Consider the following 18,965-nt stretch of genomic DNA (forward strand, 5'->3'; position numbering starts at 1 on the left):
TCAGGCTGAAATGTGACTTTTCATGCAAAAGTGCACAACTCTGCTTAAAATGCTTACAGGAGCATTCTAAGCCGTTTAAAGTGATTTCCAGCTCAGAAAAGCAGTTTAGAGTGAAAAATCAACGTTTCAGGCTGAAATGTGACTTTTCATGCAAAAGTGCACAACTCTGCTTAAAATGCTTACAGGAGCATTCTAAGCCGTTTAAAGTGATTTCCAGCTCAGAAAAGCAGTTTAGAGTGAAAAATCAACGTTTCAGGCTGAAATATGACTTTTCATGCAAAAGTGCACAACTCTGCTTAAAATGCTTACAGGAGCATTCTAAGCCGTTTAAAGTGATTTCCAGCTCAGAAAAGCAGTTTAGAGTGAAAAATCAACGTTTCAGGCTGAAATGTGACTTTTCATGCAAAAGTGCACAACGCTGCTTAAAATGCTTACAGGAGCATTCTAAGCCGTTTAAAGTGATTTCCAGCTCACAAAAGCAGTTTAGAGTGAAAAATCAACGTTTCAGGCTGAAATATGACTTTTCATGCAAAAGTGCACAACTTTGCTTAAAATGCTTACAGGAGCATTCTAACGATGAAACAAGCCGTTTAAAGTGATTTCCAACTCAGAAAAGCAGTTTAGAGTGAAAAATCAACGTTTCAGGCTGAAATATGACTTTTCATGCAAAAGTGCACAACTCTGCTTAAAATGCTTACAGGAGCATTCTAAGCCGTTTAAAGTGATTTCCAGCTCAGAAAAGCAGTTTAGAGTGAAAAATCAACGTTTCAGGCTGAAATGTGACTTTTAATGCAAAAGTGCACAACTCTGCTTAAAATGCTTACAGGAGCATTCTAAGCCGTTTAAAGTGATTTCCAGCTCAGAAAAGCAGTTTAGAGTGAAAAATCAACATTTCAGGCTGAAATGTGACTTTTCATGCAAAAGTGCACAACTCTGCTTAAAATGCTTACAGGAGCATTCTAAGCCGTTTAAAGTGATTTCCAGCTCAGAAAAGCAGTTTAGAGGCAAAAATCAACGTTTCAGGCTGAAATGTGACTTTTCATGCAAAAGTTCCCAACTCTGCTTAAAATGCTTACAGGAGCATTCTAAGCCGTTTAAAGTGATTTCCAGCTCAGAAAAGCAGTTTAGAGTGAAAAATCAACGTTTCAGGCTGAAACGTGTCTTTTCATGCAAAAGTGCCCAACTCTGCTTAAAATGCTTACAGGAGCTTTCTAAGCCGTTTAAAGTGATTTTCAGCTCAGAAAAGCAGTTTAGAGTGAAAAATCAACGTTTCAGGCTGAAATGTGACTTTTCATGCAAAAGTGCCCAACTCTGCTTAAAATGCTTACAGGAGCATTCTAAGCCGTTTAAAGTGATTTCCAGCTCAGAAAAGCAGTTTAGAGTGAAAAATCAACGTTTCAGGCTGAAATATGACTTTTCATGCAAAAGTGCACAACTCTGCTTAAAATGCTTACAGGAGCATTCTAAGCCGTTTAAAGTGATTTCCAGCTCAGAAAAGCAGTTTAGAGTGAAAAATCAACGTTTCAGGCTGAAATGTGACTTTTCATGCAAAAGTGCCCAACTCTGCATAAAATGCTTACAGGAGCATTCTAAGCCGTTTAAAGTGATTTCCAGCTCAGAAAAGCAGTTTAGAGGCAAAAATCAACGTTTCAGGCTGAAATGTGACTTTTCATGCAAAAGTGCACAACTCTGCTTAAAATGCTTACAGGAGCATTCTAAGCCGTTTAAAGTGATTTCCAGCTCAGAAAAGCAGTTTAGAGTGAAAAATCAACGTTTCAGGCTGAAATATGACTTTTCATGCAAAAGTGCACAACTCTGCTTAAAATGCTTACAGGAGCATTCTAAGCCGTTTAAAGTGATTTCCAGCTCAGAAAAGCAGTTTAGAGTGAAAAATCAACGTTTCAGGCTGAAAAGTGACTTTTCATGCAAAAGTGCACAACTCTGCTTAAAATGCTTACAGGAGCATTCTAAGCCGTTTAAAGTGATTTCCAGCTCAGAAAAGCAGTTTAGAGTGAAAAATCAACGTTTCAGGCTGAAATATGACTTTTCATGCAAAAGTGCACAACTCTGCTTAAAATGCTTACAGGAGCATTCTAACGATGAAACAAGCCGTTTAAAGTGATTTCCAGCTCAGAAAAGCAGTTTAGAGGCAAAAATCAACGTTTCAGGCTGAAATATGACTTTTCATGCAAAAGTGCCCAACTCTGCTTAAAATGCTTACAGGAGCATTCTAAGCCGTTTAAAGTGATTTCTAGCTCAGAAAAGCAGTTTAGAGTGAAAAATCAACGTTTCAGGCTGAAATATGACTTTTCATGCAAAAGTGCACAACTCTGCTTAAAATGCTTACAGGAGCATTCTAAGCCGTTTAAAGTGATTTCCAGCTCAGAAAAGCAGTTTAGAGTGAAAAAATCAACGTTTCAGGCTGAAATATGACTTTTCATGCAAAAGTGCACAACTCTGCTTAAAATGCTTACAGGAGCATTCTAACGATGAAACAAGCCGTTTAAAGTGATTTCCAGCTCAGAAAAGCAGTTTAGAGGCAAAAATCAACGTTTCAGGCTGAAATGTGACTTTTCATGCAAAAGTGCCCAACTCTGCTTAAAATGCTTACAGGAGCATTCTAAGCCGTTTAAAGTGATTTCTAGCTCAGAAAAGCAGTTTAGAGTGAAAAATCAACGTTTCAGGCTGAAATATGACTTTTCATGCAAAAGTGCACAACTCTGCTTAAAATGCTTACAGGAGCATTCTAAGCCGTTTAAAGTGATTTCCAGCTCAGAAAAGCAGTTTAGAGTGAAAAATCAACGTTTCAGGCTGAAATGTGACTTTTCATGCAAAAGTGCACAACTCTGCTTAAAATGCTTACAGGAGCATTCTAAGCCGTTTAAAGTGATTTCCAGCTCAGAAAAGCAGTTTAGAGTGAAAAATCAACGTTTCAGGCTGAAATGTGACTTTTCATGCAAAAGTGCACAACTCTGCTTAAAATGCTTACAGGAGCATTCTAACGATGAAACAAGCCGTTTAAAGTGATTTCCAGCTCAGAAAAGCAGTTTAGAGTGAAAAATCAACGTTTCAGGCTGAAATATGACTTTTCATGCAAAAGTGCACAACTCTGCTTAAAATGCTTACAGGAGCATTCTAAGCCGTTTAAAGTGATTTCCAGCTCAGAAAAGCAGTTTAGAGTGAAAAATTAACGTTTCAGGCTGAAATGTGACTTTTCATGCAAAAGTGCACAACTCTGCTTAAAATGCTTACAGGAGCATTCTAAGCCGTTTAAAGTGATTTCCAGCTCAGAAAAGCAGTTTAGAGGCAAAAATCAACGTTTCAGGCTGAAATGTGACTTTTCATGCAAAAGTTCCCAACTCTGCTTAAAATGCTTACAGGAGCATTCTAAGCCGTTTAAAGTGATTTCCAGCTCAGAAAAGCAGTTTAGAGTGAAAAATCAACGTTTCAGGCTGAAATGTGACTTTTCATGCAAAAGTGCACAACTCTGCTTAAAATGCTTACAGGAGCATTCTAAGCCGTTTAAAGTGATTTCCAGCTCAGAAAAGCAGTTTAGAGTGAAAAATCAACGTTTCAGGCTGAAATGTGACTTTTCATGCAAAAGTGCACAACTCTGCTTAAAATGCTTACAGGAGCATTCTAACGATGAAACAAGCCGTTTAAAGTGATTTCCAGCTCAGAAAAGCAGTTTAGAGTGAAAAATCAACGTTTCAGGCTGAAATATGACTTTTCATGCAAAAGTGCACAACTCTGCTTAAAATGCTTACAGGAGCATTCTAAGCCGTTTAAAGTGATTTCCAGCTCAGAAAAGCAGTTTAGAGTGAAAAATCAACATTTCAGGCTGAAATGTGACTTTTCATGCAAAAGTGCACAACTCTGCTTAAAATGCTTACAGGAGCATTCTAAGCCGTTTAAAGTGATTTCCAGCTCAGAAAAGCAGTTTAGAGGCAAAAATCAACGTTTCAGGCTGAAATGTGACTTTTCATGCAAAAGTTCCCAACTCTGCTTAAAATGCTTACAGGAGCATTCTAAGCCGTTTAAAGTGATTTCCAGCTCAGAAAAGCAGTTTAGAGTGAAAAATCAACGTTTCAGGCTGAAACGTGTCTTTTCATGCAAAAGTGCCCAACTCTGCTTAAAATGCTTACAGGAGCTTTCTAAGTCGTTTAAAGTGATTTTCAGCTCAGAAAAGCAGTTTAGAGTGAAAAATCAACGTTTCAGGCTGAAATGTGACTTTTCATGCAAAAGTGCCCAACTCTGCTTAAAATGCTTACAGGAGCATTCTAAGCCGTTTAAAGTGATTTCCAGCTCAGAAAAGCAGTTTAGAGTGAAAAATCAACGTTTCAGGCTGAAATATGACTTTTCATGCAAAAGTGCACAACTCTGCTTAAAATGCTTACAGGAGCATTCTAAGCCGTTTAAAGTGATTTCCAGCTCAGAAAAGCAGTTTAGAGGCAAAAATCAACGTTTCAGGCTGAAATGTGACTTTTCATGCAAAAGTGCACAACTCTGCTTAAAATGCTTACAGGAGCATTCTAAGCCGTTTAAAGTGATTTCCAGCTCAGAAAAGCAGTTTAGAGTGAAAAATCAACGTTTCAGGCTGAAATATGACTTTTCATGCAAAAGTGCACAACTCTGCTTAAAATGCTTACAGGAGCATTCTAAGCCGTTTAAAGTGATTTCCAGCTCAGAAAAGCAGTTTAGAGTGAAAAATCAACGTTTCAGGCTGAAATGTGACTTTTCATGCAAAAGTGCACAACTCTGCTTAAAATGCTTACAGGAGCATTCTAAGCCGTTTAAAGTGATTTCCAGCTCAGAAAAGCAGTTTAGAGTGAAAAATCAACGTTTCAGGCTGAAATATGACTTTTCATGCAAAAGTGCACAACTCTGCTTAAAATGCTTACAGGAGCATTCTAACGATGAAACAAGCCGTTTAAAGTGATTTCCAGCTCAGAAAAGCAGTTTAGAGGCAAAAATCAACGTTTCAGGCTGAAATATGACTTTTCATGCAAAAGTGCCCAACTCTGCTTAAAATGCTTACAGGAGCATTCTAAGCCGTTTAAAGTGATTTCTAGCTCAGAAAAGCAGTTTAGAGTGAAAAATCAACGTTTCAGGCTGAAATATGACTTTTCATGCAAAAGTGCACAACTCTGCTTAAAATGCTTACAGGAGCATTCTAAGCCGTTTAAAGTGATTTCCAGCTCAGAAAAGCAGTTTAGAGTGAAAAATCAACGTTTCAGGCTGAAATATGACTTTTCATGCAAAAGTGCACAACTCTGCTTAAAATGCTTACAGGAGCATTCTAACGATGAAACAAGCCGTTTAAAGTGATTTCCAGCTCAGAAAAGCAGTTTAGAGGCAAAAATCAACGTTTCAGGCTGAAATGTGACTTTTCATGCAAAAGTGCCCAACTCTGCTTAAAATGCTTACAGGAGCATTCTAAGCCGTTTAAAGTGATTTCTAGCTCAGAAAAGCAGTTTAGAGTGAAAAATCAACGTTTCAGGCTGAAATATGACTTTTCATGCAAAAGTGCACAACTCTGCTTAAAATGCTTACAGGAGCATTCTAAGCCGTTTAAAGTGATTTCCAGCTCAGAAAAGCAGTTTAGAGTGAAAAATCAACGTTTCAGGCTGAAATGTGACTTTTCATGCAAAAGTGCACAACTCTGCTTAAAATGCTTACAGGAGCATTCTAAACCGTTTAAAGTGATTTCCAGCTCAGAAAAGCAGTTTAGAGTGAAAAATCAACGTTTCAGGCTGAAATGTGACTTTTCATGCAAAAGTGCACAACTCTGCTTAAAATGCTTACAGGAGCATTCTAACGATGAAACAAGCCGTTTAAAGTGATTTCCAACTCAGAAAAGCAGTTTAGAGTGAAAAATCAACGTTTCAGGCTGAAATATGACTTTTCATGCAAAAGTGCACAACTCTGCTTAAAATGCTTACAGGAGCATTCTAAGCCGTTTAAAGTGATTTCCAGCTCAGAAAAGCAGTTTAGAGTGAAAAATCAACGTTTCAGGCTGAAATGTGACTTTTCATGCAAAAGTGCACAACTCTGCTTAAAATGCTTACAGGAGCATTCTAAGCCGTTTAAAGTGATTTCCAGCTCAGAAAAGCAGTTTAGAGTGAAAAATCAACGTTTCAGGCTGAAATATGACTTTTCATGCAAAAGTGCACAACTCTGCTTAAAATGCTTACAGGAGCATTCTAAGCCGTTTAAAGTGATTTCCAGCTCAGAAAAGCAGTTTAGAGTGAAAAATCAACGTTTCAGGCTGAAATGTGACTTTTCATGCAAAAGTGCACAACTCTGCTTAAAATGCTTACAGGAGCATTCTAACGATGAAACAAGCCGTTTAAAGTGATTTCCAACTCAGAAAAGCAGTTTAGAGTGAAAAATCAACGTTTCAGGCTGAAATATGACTTTTCATGCAAAAGTGCACAACTCTGCTTAAAATGCTTACAGGAGCATTCTAAGCCGTTTAAAGTGATTTCCAGCTCAGAAAAGCAGTTTAGAGTGAAAAATCAACGTTTCAGGCTGAAATGTGACTTTTCATGCAAAAGTGCACAACTCTGCTTAAAATGCTTACAGGAGCATTCTAAGCCGTTTAAAGTGATTTCCAGCTCAGAAAAGCAGTTTAGAGTGAAAAATCAACGTTTCAGGCTGAAATATGACTTTTCATGCAAAAGTGCACAACTCTGCTTAAAATGCTTACAGGAGCATTCTAAGCCGTTTAAAGTGATTTCCAGTTCAGAAAAGCAGTTTAGAGTGAAAAATCAACGTTTCAGGATGAAATGTGACTTTTCATGCAAAAGTGCACAACTCTGCTTAAAATGCTTACAGGAGCATTCTAAGCCGTTTAAAGTGATTTCCAGCTCAGAAAAGCAGTTTAGAGTGAAAAATCAACGTTTCAGGCTGAAATATGACTTTTCATGCAAAAGTGCACAACTCTGCTTAAAATGCTTACAGGAGCATTCTAAGCCGTTTAAAGTGATTTCCAGCTCAGAAAAGCAGTTTAGAGTGAAAAATCAACGTTTCAGGCTGAAATGTGACTTTTCATGCAAAAGTGCACAACGCTGCTTAAAATGCTTACAGGAGCATTCTAAGCCGTTTAAAGTGATTTCCAGCTCAGAAAAGCAGTTTAGAGTGAAAAATCAACGTTTCAGGCTGAAATGTGACTTTTCATGCAAAAGTGCACAACTCTGCTTAAAATGCTTACAGGAGCATTCTAACGATGAAACAAGCCGTTTAAAGTGATTTCCAGCTCAGAAAAGCAGTTTAGAGTGAAAAATCAACGTTTCAGGCTGAAATATGACTTTTCATGCAAAAGTGCACAACTCTGCTTAAAATGCTTACAGGAGCATTCTAAGCCGTTTAAAGTGATTTCCAGCTCAGAAAAGCAGTTTAGAGTGAAAAATCAACATTTCAGGCTGAAATGTGACTTTTCATGCAAAAGTGCACAACTCTGCTTAAAATGCTTACAGGAGCATTCTAAGCCGTTTAAAGTGATTTCCAGCTCAGAAAAGCAGTTTAGAGGCAAAAATCAACGTTTCAGGCTGAAATGTGACTTTTCATGCAAAAGTTCCCAACTCTGCTTAAAATGCTTACAGGAGCATTCTAAGCCGTTTAAAGTGATTTCCAGCTCAGAAAAGCAGTTTAGAGTGAAAAATCAACGTTTCAGGCTGAAACGTGTCTTTTCATGCAAAAGTGCCCAACTCTGCTTAAAATGCTTACAGGAGCTTTCTAAGTCGTTTAAAGTGATTTTCAGCTCAGAAAAGCAGTTTAGAGTGAAAAATCAACGTTTCAGGCTGAAATGTGACTTTTCATGCAAAAGTGCCCAACTCTGCTTAAAATGCTTACAGGAGCATTCTAAGCCGTTTAAAGTGATTTCCAGCTCAGAAAAGCAGTTTAGAGTGAAAAATCAACGTTTCAGGCTGAAATATGACTTTTCATGCAAAAGTGCACAACTCTGCTTAAAATGCTTACAGGAGCATTCTAAGCCGTTTAAAGTGATTTCCAGCTCAGAAAAGCAGTTTAGAGGCAAAAATCAACGTTTCAGGCTGAAATGTGACTTTTCATGCAAAAGTGCACAACTCTGCTTAAAATGCTTACAGGAGCATTCTAAGCCGTTTAAAGTGATTTCCAGCTCAGAAAAGCAGTTTAGAGTGAAAAATCAACGTTTCAGGCTGAAATATGACTTTTCATGCAAAAGTGCACAACTCTGCTTAAAATGCTTACAGGAGCATTCTAAGCCGTTTAAAGTGATTTCCAGCTCAGAAAAGCAGTTTAGAGTGAAAAATCAACGTTTCAGGCTGAAATGTGACTTTTCATGCAAAAGTGCACAACTCTGCTTAAAATGCTTACAGGAGCATTCTAAGCCGTTTAAAGTGATTTCCAGCTCAGAAAAGCAGTTTAGAGTGAAAAATCAACGTTTCAGGCTGAAATATGACTTTTCATGCAAAAGTGCACAACTCTGCTTAAAATGCTTACAGGAGCATTCTAACGATGAAACAAGCCGTTTAAAGTGATTTCCAGCTCAGAAAAGCAGTTTAGAGGCAAAAATCAACGTTTCAGGCTGAAATATGACTTTTCATGCAAAAGTGCCCAACTCTGCTTAAAATGCTTACAGGAGCATTCTAAGCCGTTTAAAGTGATTTCTAGCTCAGAAAAGCAGTTTAGAGTGAAAAATCAACGTTTCAGGCTGAAATATGACTTTTCATGCAAAAGTGCACAACTCTGCTTAAAATGCTTACAGGAGCATTCTAAGCCGTTTAAAGTGATTTCCAGCTCAGAAAAGCAGTTTAGAGTGAAAAATCAACGTTTCAGGCTGAAATATGACTTTTCATGCAAAAGTGCACAACTCTGCTTAAAATGCTTACAGGAGCATTCTAACGATGAAACAAGCCGTTTAAAGTGATTTCCAGCTCAGAAAAGCAGTTTAGAGGCAAAAATCAACGTTTCAGGCTGAAATGTGACTTTTCATGCAAAAGTGCCCAACTCTGCTTAAAATGCTTACAGGAGCATTCTAAGCCGTTTAAAGTGATTTCTAGCTCAGAAAAGCAGTTTAGAGTGAAAAATCAACGTTTCAGGCTGAAATATGACTTTTCATGCAAAAGTGCACAACTCTGCTTAAAATGCTTACAGGAGCATTCTAAGCCGTTTAAAGTGATTTCCAGCTCAGAAAAGCAGTTTAGAGTGAAAAATCAACGTTTCAGGCTGAAATGTGACTTTTCATGCAAAAGTGCACAACTCTGCTTAAAATGCTTACAGGAGCATTCTAAGCCGTTTAAAGTGATTTCCAGCTCAGAAAAGCAGTTTAGAGTGAAAAATCAACGTTTCAGGCTGAAATGTGACTTTTCATGCAAAAGTGCACAACTCTGCTTAAAATGCTTACAGGAGCATTCTAACGATGAAACAAGCCGTTTAAAGTGATTTCCAACTCAGAAAAGCAGTTTAGAGTGAAAAATCAACGTTTCAGGCTGAAATATGACTTTTCATGCAAAAGTGCACAACTCTGCTTAAAATGCTTACAGGAGCATTCTAAGCCGTTTAAAGTGATTTCCAGCTCAGAAAAGCAGTTTAGAGTGAAAAATCAACGTTTCAGGCTGAAATGTGACTTTTCATGCAAAAGTGCACAACTCTGCTTAAAATGCTTACAGGAGCATTCTAAGCCGTTTAAAGTGATTTCCAGCTCAGAAAAGCAGTTTAGAGTGAAAAATCAACGTTTCAGGCTGAAATGTGACTTTTCATGCAAAAGTGCACAACTCTGCTTAAAATGCTTACAGGAGCATTCTAAGCCGTTTAAAGTGATTTCCAGCTCAGAAAAGCAGTTTAGAGTGAAAAATCAACGTTTCAGGCTGAAATGTGACTTTTCATGCAAAAGTGCACAACTCTGCTTAAAATGCTTACAGGAGCATTCTAAGCCGTTTAAAGTGATTTCCAGCTCAGAAAAGCAGTTTAGAGTGAAAAATCAACGTTTCAGGCTGAAATGTGACTTTTCATGCAAAAGTGCACAACTCTGCTTAAAATGCTTACAGGAGCATTCTAACGATGAAACAAGCCGTTTAAAGTGATTTCCAACTCAGAAAAGCAGTTTAGAGTGAAAAATCAACGTTTCAGGCTGAAATATGACTTTTCATGCAAAAGTGCACAACTCTGCTTAAAATGCTTACAGGAGCATTCTAAGCCGTTTAAAGTGATTTCCAGCTCAGAAAAGCAGTTTAGAGTGAAAAATCAACGTTTCAGGCTGAAATGTGACTTTTCATGCAAAAGTGCACAACTCTGCTTAAAATGCTTACAGGAGCATTCTAAGCCGTTTAAAGTGATTTCCAGCTCAGAAAAGCAGTTTAGAGTGAAAAATCAACGTTTCAGGCTGAAATATGACTTTTCATGCAAAAGTGCACAACTCTGCTTAAAATGCTTACAGGAGCATTCTAAGCCGTTTAAAGTGATTTCCAGTTCAGAAAAGCAGTTTAGAGTGAAAAATCAACGTTTCAGGATGAAATGTGACTTTTCATGCAAAAGTGCACAACTCTGCTTAAAATGCTTACAGGAGCATTCTAAGCCGTTTAAAGTGATTTCCAGCTCAGAAAAGCAGTTTAGAGTGAAAAATCAACGTTTCAGGCTGAAATATGACTTTTCATGCAAAAGTGCACAACTCTGCTTAAAATGCTTACAGGAGCATTCTAAGCCGTTTAAAGTGATTTCCAGCTCAGAAAAGCAGTTTAGAGTGAAAAATCAACGTTTCAGGCTGAAATGTGACTTTTCATGCAAAAGTGCACAACGCTGCTTAAAATGCTTACAGGAGCATTCTAAGCCGTTTAAAGTGATTTCCAGCTCACAAAAGCAGTTTAGAGTGAAAAATCAACGTTTCAGGCTGAAATATGACTTTTCATGCAAAAGTGCACAACTTTGCTTAAAATGCTTACAGGAGCATTCTAACGATGAAACAAGCCGTTTAAAGTGATTTCCAACTCAGAAAAGCCGTTTAGAGTGAAAAATCAACGTTTCAGGCTGAAATATGACTTTTCATGCAAAAGTGCACAACTCTGCTTAAAATGCTTACAGGAGCATTCTAACGATGAAACAAGCCGTTTAAAGTGATTTCCAGCTCAGAAAAGCAGTTTAGAGGCAAAAATCAACGTTTCAGGCTGAAATGTGACTTTTCATGCAAAAGTGCCCAACTCTGCTTAAAATGCTTACAGGAGCATTCTAAGCCGTTTAAAGTGATTTCTAGCACAGAAAAGCAGTTTAGAGTGAAAAATCAACGTTTCAGGCTGAAATATGACTTATCATGCAAAAGTGCACAACTCTGCTTAAAATGCTTACAGGAGCATTCTAAGCCGTTTAAAGTGATTTCCAGCTCAGAAAAGCAGTTTAGAGTGAAAAACGTCAGGTTACGACTGTAACCGTGGTTCCCTGAGATAGGGAACGAGACGCTGTGTCATGTAATGACATTATGGGGAACGCTATGCAGCGTGACGCGCGTGAATATTGTGTCAACTAGGTCTATATATAGACGCCGGCGGATGACGTCAAGTGTGACGTGGCAAGGCGAGGCTATTAATAGGCGGAAATAATATAGGTCAAACAGCTTCTGTTAAAATTGAAGCGAATGCTACAGGCACAAGGAGTTATGGCAAAGGGACACAGCGTCTCGTTCCCTATCTCAGGGAACCACGGTTACAGTCGTAACCTGACGTTCCCTTTCAAGGGATACTTGACGCTGTGTCATGTAATGACATTATGGGGAACGAGATACCCACTACGCCATAATTATTTGTGACTGTCTATAAGTGTGAAGGTGTCTACGCACAACTTAAGACATAAGAACCTGAGAACCAGGTAAAGAAGGTAGGTCTAAGCTATAATACCTCATAAATGCGTGCGGAGATGACCATCCCGCTGCATCGCAAACATCTTGTAAAGAAACCCCTGACAAAAGGGCCAAAGAAGATGCCATACCCCTAGTGGAGTGTGCCCTTATTCGTAGAGGTGAAGGCATATTGCGCACCTCATACGATATAGAAATAGCTTCTACAATCCACCTACTGATTGTCTGTTTAGAGGCTGCACGTCCTTTGCTCAAAGAACCAAAGCATACCAAAAGTTGGTCAGATTTCCTCCAGGTGGAAGTTCTGTTAATATATTCGACTAAAGCCCTAACAGGGCATAGAAGATTTAGCCTCTGTTGATCCGCTGACTCATAAGGAGGAGGATGAAAAGCCTGTAGAACCAATGTCTTAGCTACGTTGCTAGGAACCTTAGGAACATATCCCGGTCTCGGGTGTAATATAGCCTTAATTTTTCCCGGAGCGAACTCCAAACATGAAGGAGAAGCCGATAAAGCTTGAATATCGCCCACTCTCCTCAGAGAGGTGATGGCTAACAAAAAAGCTAATTTAAGTGACAGATGCTTATCTGTACATGAATCAATGGGTTCGAAAGGGCCTACAGAAAGCCCTTCGAGAACAACTGCCAAGTCCCATGCCGGAACTCTGACTCTATTAGGAGGTCTTAACCTCATTGTACCACGCAGAAAGCGAATTACTAAGGGATGCTTCCCGATAGAGCCCTCAGGAGTAGGAGCGTGAAAAGCAGAGATAGCCGAAGCATATACTTTGATAGTAGATGAATGTAGGCCGTGCGAAAAACGGTCTTGTAGAAACTCCAGAACTGAAGCCACTGGGCAGTTAACTGGATCTAAATGTTTGTTACTACACCAAGTAGTGAATAATTGCCATTTAACTCTATAACATCTCCTGGTAGACGGGGCTCTAGAATTAAGTATGGTCTCTACAACCTCAGTTGAGAGACCCTGACTTACGAAATGGTCCCCCTCAGCGGCCAGACCCATAGTTTCCAAATTTCCGGGTGGGGGTGAAATATCGCACCCCCCGCCTGAGTTAGAAGGTCCCTCCTGAGGGGAATCTGCCACGGTTGACCCGCTAGGAGAGCTAGAAGGTCCGAGAACCATATCCGGGCCGGCCAATACGGGGCTACCAAAATGAGACTGATTTGTTCCTGGCGAACTCTCGCTAGGACACCTGGAAGCAAAGTGATCGGGGGAAAGGCGTACAGACGTCGCCTCGGCCATGTCTGCACCATAGCGTCCAGACCCAATGGGGCTGGATGTGTAAGGGAATACCACAATGGGCAATGAGTCGTCTCTCGAGACGCAAACAGGTCGACTTCCGCTCGACCGAATCTCTTCCAGACTTCCACCACCACTTCTGGGTGGAGTCTCCATTCCCCTGGTCTCAATCCCTGCCTCGACAGGATGTCTGCTCCCACATTCTGGACTCCTGGGATGTACATCGCTCTGAGCGACAAAAATTTCCCGTGAGACCAAAGGAGGACCTGGTGTGCCAATCTGTATAGAGGGCGCGACCTCAGGCCTCCCTGATGATTGATGTACGAGACCACTGACGTGTTGTCTGTCCTCACAAGGACGTGATGGCCTCTGAGGGTTGGGAGAAAGTGTTTGATTGCTCGAAAAACTGCTAACATTTCCAGACAGTTTATGTGCCAATGGAGATGGCGATCCTCCCATAACCCCCTGGCCGTGTGGCCTTCCATTACTGCCCCCCAGCCTGTGAGAGATGCATCTGTTGTCACTATTTTCCTGTGACACTGCACCCCCAGCTTCAGACCCTGATTCAGAAAGCAGGGTTTCTTCCAAATTGACAGGGAACGAAGGCATCTGCGCGTTACCCTGATTGTACGGAACGGGTTGCCCCTCGGGGAAAACCCTCTGCTCTTTAGCCACCATTGCAGTGGTCTCATGTACAACAGACCGAAGGGAATAATATTGGCTGCTGCCGCCATCCGACCTAACACTCTTTGAAAGTGCTTTACGGTGTAAAGCTGGCCTAACTTGACCCTGGAAACCGATGCCAGGATCGACTCTATGCGTGCAGGAGACAGATGTGCCTGCATCTTCACTGAGTCCCAAGTCACCCCGAGAAACAGTACTTTCTGCTGGGGAATTAAATTGCTCTTTTTGGCGTTGAGCCGTAAACCCAGGCGCTTCATGTGGCCAAGGACGACATCTCGATGCCGAACTGCCATTTCTTGGGACTGGGCTAACACCAGCCAGTCGTCTATGTAATTCAAAATTCGAATCCCCTGAAGTCTCAAAGGAGCAAGGGCTGAATCTATACATTTCGTGAAAGTGCGCGGTGAGAGAGCTAGGCCGAACGGCAGAACCCGATACTGGTATGCTTTGCCCCCGAAAGCAAACCTGAGAAATTTCCGATGCTGCGGCAGGATGGATATGTGGAAATAAGCATCCTTCAAATCTATCGTGACGAACCAGTCCTCGGACCTGATTGACGCCACGATTGAAGGAATTGTCAGCATTTTGAACTTGTATCTCCTCAGAGATTGGTTTAGATGTCTGAGATCTAGAATGGGCCTCAACCCTCCGTCCTTCTTCGGTACAATAAAATATCGGCTGTAAAAGCCTGCTTCGCTCTCGAGCGGGGGAACATACTCTATTGCCCCCTTTGCCAAGAGAGCATTGACCTCTTCCTTTAATATGATAGCCTTTTCTGGGCCCACCTCGGTGGATAACACCCCTCTGAACCTGGGAGGACGGTAAGAAAACTGAATCCTGTAGCCTTTTTCTATCACATCCAGCAGCCATTTTGTGGCATTTTTCAATTTTCTCCACTCGAGGAGAAAATGCACTAAAGGAGTCAATCTCTCGAGATTGACTGTGGGAATGTGAAACTCGCTGCCCTGAAGCGGAGGACCGGCAGGGCATAGCTGAGTTAGAAGAAAACCCTGATTTTCTATGTTTAACGTCTCCTTTAATAGAGACGGCACATAAGGGGTTAATTTTTTGTGTACACAAGGGCACATCGGGTGGACAGATTTTATCTGATCCCCGATGAGGGGCGCCCGCCGAGGCCCCACATAAGCGTCAGGACCTCTTAAATGCAGCCTTTCTATTAGTGACAACAACTGTTCTTAAATCATTCTTTAAATGCCTCTGAGGATTCTGATGCTGTTGTTGTTGTTGATGTTGTTGTTGCTGCTGTTGTTGTTGTTGCTGTTGTTGTCTTCTCATCCCCCAAGCTCTCTGAGGGGGGGCACGAGAAGCAACACTCTGTTTTTGCTGCTGTCTATATGAGCTTGAATGTGGTTGTACAGTATTAGATGCAGATCTGGGGGGAAAAATGCGACGAGGCAAAAACTTTTTAAATGCTTCTGCCTGTTTTTTCTCTTCCTGAAAACGATCCACAACAATATCAACTGCTTCGCCAAACAGCCCTGTATTGGCGAGCGGTGCATCTAGAAGAACACTTTTATCTTTCTCCTTCATACCAGATAAGTTAAGCCACAAATGCCTCTCTGTTGCGGTCATAACTGCCATTGAACGACCCACTAATTGAGCCGTCTCTTTTGTAGCACGGAGAGAAAGGTCCGCTGCTCTCCTAAGTTCATTTAATATTTCAGGATTAACAGGTTCACCCTCTTTAATTTCCCCCAATAAATCTGCCTGGTATGCTTGAAGAATGCCCATTGTATGCAAACAAGCTCCAGCGCGACCTGCAGTCATATACGCTTTATTTATCAAGCCGGAGGTAACGCGACACGGCTTTGTGGGAAGCGTCGGGGTTTTTAATAATGTTGCTGACTCGGGTAACAAATAAGAGGCAAGGTTGCTCTCAATACTGGGCAATTTGCCGTAGCCAAACTCCTTAAAGCCCAAAATAGATGAAAAACTCGCTGATGTATTAAACATAAGACGAGATGAATAAGGTTTATTCCACGATTTACTAACCTCCTGATGTAAATCAGGAAAGAAAGGTAAACCCTGACGCTGCGGTTGTGCACGTTTTTTTAAAAACCTCTCATCAAGTTTACTGGTTGCTTTCACTTTCAGTTCGTCTGCAGGCCAGTCAATATTAAGTTTTGTAACTGCACGGGTCACAACCTCTAATAGTTCTTCATAACAGGGTGAAAGGGAATAATCAGTGAAATCATTTGTGTTTTCTGCTTCAACACTCATTACATCTAGATCCTCAGAACTAGAGTAATTCAACGCACTCCCGGTCGGGGCGGGAGAAACCGACTTGCGGGCTCCCGTATCCCTCACGGAAGAAACGGAGGCAGAGGGCTGAGAAAGGATAGATACCGTCTCATTACCCTCATTAAGCTCCATTTGCGAGCCCCATGAATGCAACCGACGAGCCGCCTCGGCGGCCGCCGGTCCACAACCGCGAGGCTCGCGGGGTTTGCCAGACTCATCAAACAAAGCCATACGAGAGCGCAGTACTTTAAAGGGCATACTCTCACAATGCACGCACGCCTCCCCCTCGAGGAAAGCGTGTGTGTGGTCTGCACCCAAACATATAATACATAACTCGTGAGTATCCCCGTCAGTAATATATCTAGGACAGGGGGTAACACACTTTCTAAATCCCTTTCTGTTCTCCATTTTTAAACTGTTCTAAACTCACTAGACACAGACACATTCACACAAGCGTTCGCTGAAATAGCAGAAGCTGTTTGACCTATATTATTTCCGCCTATTAATAGCCTCGCCTTGCCACGTCACACTTGACGTCATCCGCCGGCGTCTATATATAGACCTAGTTGACACAATATTCACGCGCGTCACGCTGCATAGCGTTCCCCATAATGTCATTACATGACACAGCGTCAAGTATCCCTTGAAAGGGAATCAACGTTTCAGGCTGAAATGTGACTTTTCATGCAAAAGTGCCCAACTCTGCATAAAATGCTTACAGGAGCATTGTAAGCCGTTTAAAGTGATTTCCAGCTCAGAAAAGCAGTTTAGAGTGAAAAATCAACGTTTCAGGCTGAAATGTGACTTTTCATGCAAAAGTGCACAACTCTGCTTAAAATGCTTACAGGAGCATTCTAAGCCGTTTAAAGTGATTTCCAGCTCAGAAAAGCAGTTTAGAGTGAAAAATCAACGTTTCAGGCGGAAATATGACTTTTCATGCAAAAGTGCACAACTCTGCTTAAAATGCTTACAGGAGCATTCTAACGAAGAAACAAGCCGTTTAAAGTGATTTCCAGCTCAGAAAAGCAGTTTAGAGGCAAAAATCAACGTTTCAGGCTGAAATGTGACTTTTCATGCAAAAGTGCCCAACTCTGCTTAAAATGCTTACAGGAGCATTCTAAGCCGTTTAAAGTGATTTCCAGCTCAGAAAAGCAGTTTAGAGTGAAAAATCAACGTTTCAGGCTGAAATATGACTTTTCATGCAAAAGTGCACAACTCTGCTTAAAATGCTTACAGGAGCATTCTAAGCCGTTTAAAGTGATTTCCAGCTCAGAAAAGCAGTTTAGAGTGAAAAATCAACGTTTCAGGCTGAAATGTGACTTTTCATGCAAAAGTGCACAACTCTGCTTAAAATGCTTACAGGAGCATTCTAAGCCGTTTAAAGTGATTTCCAGCTCAGAAAAGAAGTTTAGAGTGAAAAATCAACGTTTCAGGCTGAAATATGACTTTTCATGCAAAAGTGCACAACTCTGCTTAAAATGCTTACAGGAGCATTCTAACGATGAAACAAGCCGTTTAAAGTGATTTCCAGCTCAGAAAAGCAGTTTAGAGTGAAAAATCAACGTTTCAGGCTGAAATATGACTTTTCATGCAAAAGTGCACAACTCTGCTTAAAATGCTTACAGGAGCATTCTAACGATGAAACAAGCCGTTTAAAGTGATTTCCAGCTCAGAAAAGCAGTTTAGAGGCAAAAATCAACGTTTCAGGCTGAAATGTGACTTTTCATGCAAAAGTGCCCAACTCTGCTTAAAATGCTTACAGGAGCATTCTAAGCCGTTTAAAGTGATTTCCAGCTCAGAAAAGCAGTTTAGAGTGAAAAATCAACGTTTCAGGCTGAAATATGACTTTTCATGCAAAAGTGCACAACTCTGCTTAAAATGCTTACAGGAGCATTCTAAGCCGTTTAAAGTGATTTCCAGCTCAGAAAAGCAGTTTAGAGTGAAAAATCAACGTTTCAGGCTGAAATGTGACTTTTCATGCAAAAGTGCACAACTCTGCTTAAAATGCTTACAGGAGCATTCTAAGCCGTTTAAAGTGATTTCCAGCTCAGAAAAGCAGTTTAGAGTGAAAAATCAACATTTCAGGCTGAAATGTGACTTTTCATGCAAAAGTGCACAACTCTGCTTAAAATGCTTACAGGAGCATTCTAAGCCGTTTAAAGTGATTTCCAGCTCAGAAAAGCAGTTTAGAGGCAAAAATCAACGTTTCAGGCTGAAATATGACTTTTCATGCAAAAGTGCACAACTCTGCTTAAAATGCTTACAGGAGCATTCTAAGCCGTTTAAAGTGATTTCCAGCTCAGAAAAGCAGTTTAGAGTGAAAAATCAACGTTTCAGGCTGAAATGTGACTTTTCATGCAAAAGTGCACAACGCTGCTTAAAATGCTTACAGGAGCATTCTAAGCCGTTTAAAGTGATTTCCAGCTCACAAAAGCAGTTTAGAGTGAAAAATCAACGTTTCAGGCTGAAATATGACTTTTCATGCAAAAGTGCACAACTTTGCTTAAAATGCTTACAGGAGCATTCTAACGATGAAACAAGCCGTTTAAAGTGATTTCCAACTCAGAAAAGCAGTTTAGAGTGAAAAATCAACGTTTCAGGCTGAAATATGACTTTTCATGCAAAAGTGCACAACTCTGCTTAAAATGCTTACAGGAGCATTCTAACGATGAAACAAGCCGTTTAAAGTGATTTCCAACTCAGAAAAGCAGTTTAGAGGCAAAAATCAACGTTTCAGGCTGAAATGTGACTTTTCATGCAAAAGTGCCCAACTCTGCTTAAAATGCTTACAGGAGCATTCTAAGCCGTTTAAAGTGATTTCCAGCTCAGAAAAGCAGTTTAGAGTGAAAAATCAACGTTTCAGGCTGAAATATGACTTTTCATGCAAAAGTGCACAACTCTGCTTAAAATGCTTACAGGAGCATTCTAAGCC

This window comes from Misgurnus anguillicaudatus, chromosome 4 (assembly GCF_027580225.2).
Source record: "Misgurnus anguillicaudatus chromosome 4, ASM2758022v2, whole genome shotgun sequence".
Lineage (NCBI taxonomy): Eukaryota > Metazoa > Chordata > Actinopteri > Cypriniformes > Cobitidae > Misgurnus > Misgurnus anguillicaudatus.